The sequence below is a fragment of the Propithecus coquereli genome, unplaced genomic scaffold, assembly GCF_000956105.1.
Source record: "Propithecus coquereli isolate 6110/MARCELLA unplaced genomic scaffold, Pcoq_1.0 Scaffold273, whole genome shotgun sequence".
In the NCBI taxonomy this organism is placed as follows: Eukaryota; Metazoa; Chordata; class Mammalia; order Primates; family Indriidae; genus Propithecus; species Propithecus coquereli.
The window spans coordinates 4,709,569-4,718,970 of record NW_012148319.1 but is presented as its reverse complement, the minus strand read 5'-3'; positions in this window follow the sequence as shown (position 1 = coordinate 4,718,970).

The following is a 9,402-nucleotide window of genomic DNA, read 5'->3' as shown; positions in this document are numbered from 1 at the left end:
TCTATTATTATAATAAAAGAAATAACTTTTAGAGGAAATCCAATAACCAGCCTGAAGAAAAAATGAATTATTTATTAGTATTTTGCCCCTGAAATTTTAAAAATGGCCTTTGAAAGATATTTCAAAGTCACCCAAAACCAATATAAATTACTGGAGGTAAATTGCTTTTAGTCACCCAGATTCTTGTTGGTCTTCAGTTAACTTGTCACCCACCTAGATATTGTGGTTTTCCTCATGCTATGGACTTTGAATATTGATCTTCATTTTAAAGTTTTAAACGGGTAATGTTCTGAATTATAAGCAACAAACTCTTTGAATATTTGAAATTGAAGACAGTTAAGAAGAGTTGCTTTTAGAAAGAGCAAAGAGGACAAGTGAACAATTTAAAAATGGAATGAATGGAATTTAAAAATGCAAATGAGTGAATCATATTTTTTCACAGAAGCCAGATGTCCACTTGCTTCCATGTTACAAATCAGTATAAAGGCTTATTTGTAAGGAAAAGTTTACACAATAAAAACAAAATGATGTATTTAGAAAAACAGTCTATTGATCCATCTGGTTTCAATGTCTATATTAGAAAGGAGGGAAAAGATGGCATTTTGGTTAACTCTACCTCAATTATCAAGATCAGAGTTGCTTAACCTTGCTTCAAGAAGACAGTGAATATACACTATTTTCTATTCCAGATTTCTTTGTGCGTACTTCATAAGCATTTCTTGTAAAGAGGGACCATGGCTTTCGTAAAGAGTGATATTTCCAAAAAGATTAAGAATCGATTCTCTTCTAGCCCAAATATCTACATTATGAAATCATATTGCTTTCAACTTTTTTTAGATTATATATAAACTGAAGACACAAGTATGATGTTTTTTAAGAAGTCAAATGTCCTACAAGTAAAACTTTTTCTTGGAATAGTCCAAGAATGGATCAGAAATTAATATCCTTGGGAAATGGGAAAAAGGAGTAGAAATAACAAAAGTACTTAATTATAGATTATTGTTGCAAAGGTAGTCATTTATCCTCAGAAATGATAATACAAAAAGCTACATACGACAAGCAAAAAGAAATGTTAAAAAATATATTAATACTTATAAGTACTTTTACATGTATTTGGCTAAGAGTTTGAGTATTTGCATTACATAATCAGTTATCCATATTTGATCTAGTCCAGCAAACAACAAAAAAAAAGAAAATGAACTGAGAATTGAGATATTTACTGTCAACTATGCAAAAACCATTTTGAGTCACTGAAGTACAGAATTTAACAGTATCATAACACTTATAAATTTGTGAATGGAAGGGGCAATTTGTGAATGAGAGAAGAAAAGAAATGTATGCATCCTCAGGGTGCTTAAAAATCATTCAAAGTTTACCAAAGTATATCTTATTTCTCATATTTTCTATTTGAATGCTCTGTTAATAACTTCTACTTCAAATCCCTTAATGTATTACTATTAATGTGATTCTGCTTCTCTATTTTTTAAAAAAGGTTTACACAGCAGAGAAGAAATGGAGAATTCCCAATTACTGAAGAAATATGGGTTGAAGACCCATATAATCCACTAGCTACTGTTATCTGATCAAAATTAGGTTATTTTCCAGCTCATTTTACTAGATTTAGTTCAACCTTTTGCTTTATATAAATCCAACTTATCTAACTAAATAAAATTTTTAAATAAGAAGGCTAAATAATCCTCTTCGACTAGTACAGTATTTCTAAAATCTATTTTTGTTGAGATATTAGACCAATTCTTTTTTGTCTTCTGTACCTATCCACAATTTATTAGAATCAGGAAAATATAACAAATTTAATACATGGTCAATCTGGGTAGTATCTCATTTCTAAAGTTTCGGAGTAGTTATGGAAGGTAAGTAAAAAAAAAAAAAAATAGACCTACCTTTCACCTAACTCTCTTACAGTAACTACATACACGGGGTGGTAATATTTACTCATACTGCATATGAGAATAAGCATTAATTCTTTATTAGCTCTTGTTAAGGATACAATCTTACTTGGTCAGGAAATGAACTTGAAACCTTTATTTGATCCTATTATTTTCTGAAATCACCAAACCATGCCATGTGAGTTGGGCTTATAATGTAGGAACTCAATCCTTGCTTCTCATGGTGTGGTCTGCAGGCCAGCAGCAGCAGCATCACCTTTGAGCTTGTTTGAAATGTAAATATCCCCACCCACCGCAGGCCTATTGAATCACTATCTTCCATATAACAAGATACAGGTGATTTATTTACAGATTAAATTTTAGAAGCACTCGTTAAATCAGCGATTCTCTAAGTGTTATCCCCAACCAGCAGCATCAGCATCATCTGTGAGTTTTTTGTAAAAAATAAAAATTCATCAGTCCTACCCCAGGCCTACTACTTTAACAAGTTCTTCAGGTAGTTCTTATGCACATTATACTTTAAAAATCACTGACCTAGATCATTAATAATGATTTTGTTTCAAATATTTCCTATGTACCAAGCCCTCCCTGCTATCTGCTTCTTTTTCACACCTGCTAGAAAGAGTATCCTTCTAACACATTGTAGAGTTAAAAAAAAATGCTTGTGTATTTAGCTTTCCTTGAAAAGGCCTAGAATTCCCTCAAATATTTAAAATAATTTAAATATAGGTTTCCCTGATTAGATTTATTATATGTATTATATATATTTACTTTTTCACACATACATACACTATTAAAAACAGAGGTATTGAATGGTGGAAAGTAGTCATGGTATTAGTCACACATTTATATTTAGTATTTACTTTTTTCCCCTTCCCTCCCTATGTGATATAAAAGAGACAAGAAAGAAAGCCCAATATCAAAACAAATTGGTAGAAGCAGAACTTCAAAATAACGTGCATTTTTAAAGACACAAAAAGGAATTTTTTAAAGCCAAGGACCCCCTAAAAAACACAAATTAACTCTGAGTTTTCCTATGACAATCTTCAGTCCATTGGTAAGAAGCTGAAGTGGTCTCATCTTTATCATCAATCTAGTTCAGCAATTACCTCCTCTATGGAGGCTTTCAGTCTCTCTGGGGCAAAGTTAGGAGCAACTCCTCTAATTTGCCATAGAAATACTGGCATACCTTTATCAAAGCCCTTCCCATACAGTGTTGTTGCTTTTGGCTTATTTCTTCATTCACTAGAAGATTAGTATTTTGAAGGTTTGAAACTTTATCTTACTGGTCTCTGAATTACTGGTAGCAAGTACAGTCACGTCCTTTGGTCAATACTCAGTGAACATTATTGAATGAACAAATGAGTAAATGAATGAAAATATTATAGTAAATATACCCTTTTGGAGAATAAGAACTCAAATAATAATGAAAAAGTCAGGTATCAGAAATTATCTTGCATTTTCTTGTTACGCTAATAGTGTTTGAATCTTGTTTGCCTTGGCCCCATGTAGGCACTTTTGACAGCTATAGCTATAACATAGATCATATAATATTAGCATCCCAAAGGACCTTGAATGTAATCAAATGGATGCTATTTTATTTTGCTAATGAAGAAATATGAAGCCCTTATTAATGGCTTGCCCACATTTATAAATTATGTTACTGAAAAACTGGAGAACTATTTTTTCCATTGCCCAACACTGCCACTTGAAAGATTGTGAAAGAACTTACCAATTACATGCCTTTCACACTTAAATAATTATGAAAATTATGTTGCATTTCACCTGAACCTTTGCCTAAGTTCTTTATATATTTTAGATCTGTAAACAATGTTTTTCATTCTGCTCCATAATTTTTAAGCCTCAAAATTCTTATTATTTGAAAGAGATTCGTTCCTATCTCTTTCAGAGTATTTGAAAAATTTCAAGACCCCATTTCACCTTACAAAGCCTCTACTTCCTTCAGTACCAGAGCTTGAGTCTCCTTAGTGTTAAGAAATTGTGCACACACACTGGGAGAAAATAGACAACCTAACATTGCCTGGAAGGATTTCCTTTCCATGCTTTGGTCCCAGGCAAGCATGTGTAATGTTGGGTGACCTTTTGCTCCAGACTACTCAGCCTATTGTATAGTGGCTTCCTTTTCTTGGATGTAGCAAAGAAGAGTTCAGGCTTCAAATCTTTGAAGTGGAGCATCAGAAATTTACCCTAGGAAAAATCTCAAAGATCTTTGGAGCCAGAGAATCAACATCATTAACAGTATCATGTCCTTCCCAGCAACTACCTCCCTCCACACGTTAGCTTTCCAAACATATTTTAGTTGCAGAAGGCTGTTCAAGTGTCATATTTGAAGAAATGTAGACAAATAGGCATAGAAGAAAAAGAGAATTGTGGTCACAGTAAAGAAAATAATGTATAAAAACTCATCCTTATGAATATAGACAATAATTTGACTATACACATTATTCTAGTTTCTGATTTTGATCTTCTTTGTGAGAATATTTGTATAATTCTCTTGTACAAGTGATAAAATCAGTTCAAGAAATACCATCCCTAAGACTGGGAAAATGTTTCAGGATAAATATATTCAAACTGTTTTTCATTGAGCTAAAGGTAATGCAGTGTGTGTGTGCGTGTGTGTGTGTGTGTATGTGTGTGTGTGTAAAAACCCTCATGCTTGCAAATAAGTATGTGATTTTGAGATATTGAAAGGCAAAATACATTATTTCTGTGTGTCTTTCCTCAACTACATATACTATAAAATGACTGTATAGATGTCATGTCAAAGTCACAATAATTTCTTAACCACATGGAAGGAGATATAAAAAAATGAATATGTGAAAGATGCCTTAAACTTCAGTGCTAACAAATGTTGATTTATAGTAAATTCTCAGCAAAAAAAAGTCTGAAATAAACAGAGATTCATTTTAGAATCAGTTACTAAAAATATCTAATTCTTTCAGTTCATGGAAAATATAATTCCTAAAATACGAGATCTAGAATATAAGATGACCTTGTATATCTTTGATTCCATGAAATGTGTTAATGAGTATTCAGGTTCTTACCTAAAATAAAAACAATGACACTGTAATATAGCAGGAAAAAAACTTTCCGTAGCATTGTGAATGACATTGCCGCTGCACTCTCTGGCTTTTTTCTTTTTTTTTTTCCTTAGTCTCTCCCTCTTTCTTTTTCTTTAAATACTGATATACTGATAGGAATTTATTTTTGCTGGTATAAAAATCCTTTTAGCTATACCCATGTTCAATTAGAAGAAAAAATTGAAAAAAATTAACAGGTAACTAAAGAGATTTATGTGCTAAATTCAACTCAGATTTAATTTGTGAAAAGAAATCTTTTAGTGTATATTTGGTTAAGGATATGTGATCTAGTCACAAACAATGAGTGGCTTGAGATATAAGAGGGAGCCTGAACCAGCTGTGAGCTTTTAAGCTAAAGCATAGAGAATTAAATTTATCTTCATTTATAATTTTATAAGAATAATATAATCTATTTTAACAACAGCCCATACTATTTTGTTATTTTGTGAATTCTCAATCCCCTCCTCCAGGAAAATCATATTTCAGAAGTTCTCACATAGTCAAAACCCTCCAACATGAAATTTAATATCAAGGACTCAGCCTAGAAATACATCTAAATTCAGTTCAAATAAAATATCTCCTCCCTGAAATGTTCTCTCATATCAAATCACTGTATTCATCCCTATGTATTATTTCTACCATAAAAAAAAATCAATGTGCTTTAGGAAAGACTTTTACTCTTGTAAAATTATTGGGATGTCTATCTGAAAATCAATGGCAGTTTTGGTGACGTAATGACTCAAATTTTAAAAGCCAGGCATTCGTCAATGTGGAGCTGTGTCTTTTTCTGATGGTAAAGTTCAGGATTTGCTAATTGGTACAGTTAGAGGGCAATGGTTTTAAGGCTGCTGCAGCAGTATACTTACCTAAATTGAAATACAAGCCAGATTCATGGTGAGATGCACTCAATAACCCATAAAACTGAGAAATTATACTGCCGAGTAATCAGTTTGCATAGGCAGTTGTCTCTGCTCCATCCATGCACTAAAAAGCAGAGCCACGTAGGGTCTTACTTCTTTACCCTCCAAAGGACAAGTCACAAAACAAATCACAGAAAAAGTAGTCAGAAAATACAGGAGCCCGATCTTCTCCCCACATAATCTTATTACATAGCTGTGCAATTATAATAATTCTATCAGTAAACTGATATAACACTGAAATAAAGACTTCTCATTTGAGAGTAAAGAAATATAGAAACTTATAATAAAAATAAAGACTCTGAAAGCCAGTGTTAGTTTTCTGACTTCAAAATTCAAGCAAGAGTTTGTAAATAGCATGCACTTCTTAGGCATATTGTATAGCTTTCAAAAATAATATTATACAGAGAGCATGGTGCATTTATTCAGTTACTGCTTACAGAAGAATAGACATCTGGTATTTTATTTATTTTTCTACCTCTAACTAGGGGCCTAGAGTAACCCCACCCCCACTGTATTTGTATTATTAAGGATTTCGTAAGGATACCATAGCTGTATTTACATGTGTACAACTTGAGGTGCACTGGGAAAAGCAAGTAATCAGGAGCTTCAATCTGGTGTCTTAAGAATCATCCTGTATTCTTATTATCCTGCAATTGTGTTCAGAGCTTGAGAATTTAAAATGAAAAAAAAAAAAAAACCCTCATACAAGCAATCACCATTTTTCCTGTAATCAAGTCTGTACTTCTTTTTATATTCTTTCACTGGATTGCTTTTCTCTGTTTATTGTTGTTGCTAAACAAGGTGAGAGTTTAGGCGACATTTTTCAATGATGACTTCTCTTGCAATAACAAAATCTTAAATGCAGTCTCTCTCTTTTCCTCCTGCTATGTGCTATCAAATTCATCTTTGTATGGGAGGCACAAACTAAAATGAGTAAATTGCCCTTAGTAGGTAGTACTCTTTTCCTGACACTAGGAAGTAAATTGTCAAAGAGTTACACAGGGTTTTAGCTGCATGATTCCCATTGACTTTAATGGGAGTTGCAAGGAAAACACCCCATGCAAAGCTTAGAAAAGTAGGGGTTAGCTTTTTTTATGGTTTCCGCTATATTTTGTACCCTCTAGCATTGAACACTTTCTCTTCACACACCTCTCTGTTCTCCCCTTTCTTCGTACCTTATCTCTCAAAGGATATAAACCTTAGGCCTTTTCATTTAACCATCTCTGTACATAGCTAGTGGACACACTCCACCCCAACACCGTTTCCTCAGTGTCACAATGAAACATCGCATTATCCAACCTCTCAACCCCCAACCATTCGCTACTGTCCAGTTTATTTGGATACATAGGGAAAACATATTTTTATATTTTTATGTCATATTGTTATAATATTAGCTGGGATATTTTTTAAAGTTATACTGTATTTCAGATAATATCATAATTGCCTAAATTATATTCTTTCCTACCTTCACTATTATTTAACTCTTAAGTACTTTTTGTATTTACTGAAAGTTTGCATAGAGCACCTAAGCTTCTGGGAAATACACCAGGCATTGATAGGCAGTTATTACAGCCACTTAAGCAGCAGTTAGCTAAAGTGCTTCATAGGACAACCAGTGAACAACATAATAGATACCATGATGTTAGCTCCTGGCAGAATGGGTACAAGATTCCATCATGTCTGGGGAATGAAGGAACCCTTGTCTGTGTGATGGAGACAGCAATACCACAATTGTCTGATGTCACTCTTATATAATACATTGTAACACACATACATACACACACCCTATGGGATTGTTCTAATTCTCTAGCAAGTTTTGATTGTGGAGAGAGCCAAACTAGACTAGCTTTGAGCTAGAATTTTATGAGTGTTTGGTTCTGTATAGAATGCACAAAAGGCCCAATCTTCGTGCCTACCACTTTTTTCATTAGGTGGCATTAATTACAAAGTAAGATGCCAAGTAATTGGCAAGGGGAACACTACTTGCTTATTTATCAGATACCTTTATCCTATGCTCCTGGCTTCTCTCCTTTACTGCACTTTTATAATAGATTACCAGAATAGCAATGTAAAGAGTAAAAGGTCTTTCCTTTGCACATTTATAACTCAACTTACCTTGAATGCTTTGTCTTATTTCAAATCATACCAGTAAGAAAGGATTTGCACCCAGCAACATATTAATCAACACACCATATACAATCACATAAAGTCTAAAACAAAGTACGTTCTGCTAAAAGCACATGATTTATCACTAAAAAATCTTCCCAGTTCGTTCTTGCACCTATGGATTCATTATTTCTACGAAACGCTGTGGGAGCGTGCCATAAAATACGAGACGCATCAAGCAAACAGCCTGAAATTTTCTCAACAGTCAGGGTACCTCAAAAACATACAAGGACATATTTTTCTCAATTTGTCATCTTATTTGCCCCCAGTTATTATCAATTACTACTGTTCTATCTCTATGTTGATCATGACAAAAGATATGTTTTTCTTAAAATAACACATTTGGACATAATAACGAGAACCTTGGTTCCCATCTTCCCTGTTGCCGAAAAGCACGTCTCGTGCTGTACAGGCGCAGTTGGCTGTCCAAGGACCCTGATGCCAAATTGCGGAGGATATTCTTGTCGCAGTGACAAATTGCTTGCTGGTGGGCTGTGCAGAGTGTTGTTCTGGCAGCATCAGAGTTGTCTACGTGTCTGTCACTTGGTTAGGCTGCTTCAATGCTAGGTGATTCCACCCCCCTCGCCACCCCCTTTCCTTTTTCTTCAATGCGTTTTTCAGACTTACCTTTGCTTCTCAGTGAATGGGGGCTTTAACACTCACTTGACAATGAGCCTATGGAAATGCTTCCCAAGCTCTCTGTACAGGTATCAGTAGGGTGAGAGAAGGATTTTTTCACAGTGCCATACTTGTTTTCCATACAAACCTACAGGCTGCCATTACAGCCACCCACATTCCGGTTGGCAACGCACTTATACAGTGAGCGCCTTAATGAATCCAGACAAAACTGCACAGCATTCCTGACACACAGGAAAATCATGCATTTTAATGATATTGCAGGGTAATTTATTTCTTTCGTCTGTAAAATATTGATGGTCAATGTTATTCGTTAACATTTCAGCAAAGAGATTATTCTGCTTTTGATCTGACACTTATTTTTAAAACTAAAAAGATTTCTTTTGTAAGTTCCTTATATTAAGTATGATTCTTCAGTAAGGAACTGCTAAAATAAAAGCAGAAATGTAAATTAGTAGACAATATTCAGTAAACAAATTAGCCTGTAAACATACTGCAGGCAATCCCAACAGTGTCTGTTGACTACCTGTGAAGGTATATAATTTAATGCCATCAGATAATTTCTGGGTAAGGTCTAGCCAGCTGACATTTAGAGATAAATAATAAATAATACTTCTATTTCATTACTGAGTTTATAACTAAGTATAAATGTAAAGGCATTTTAAAAACTTT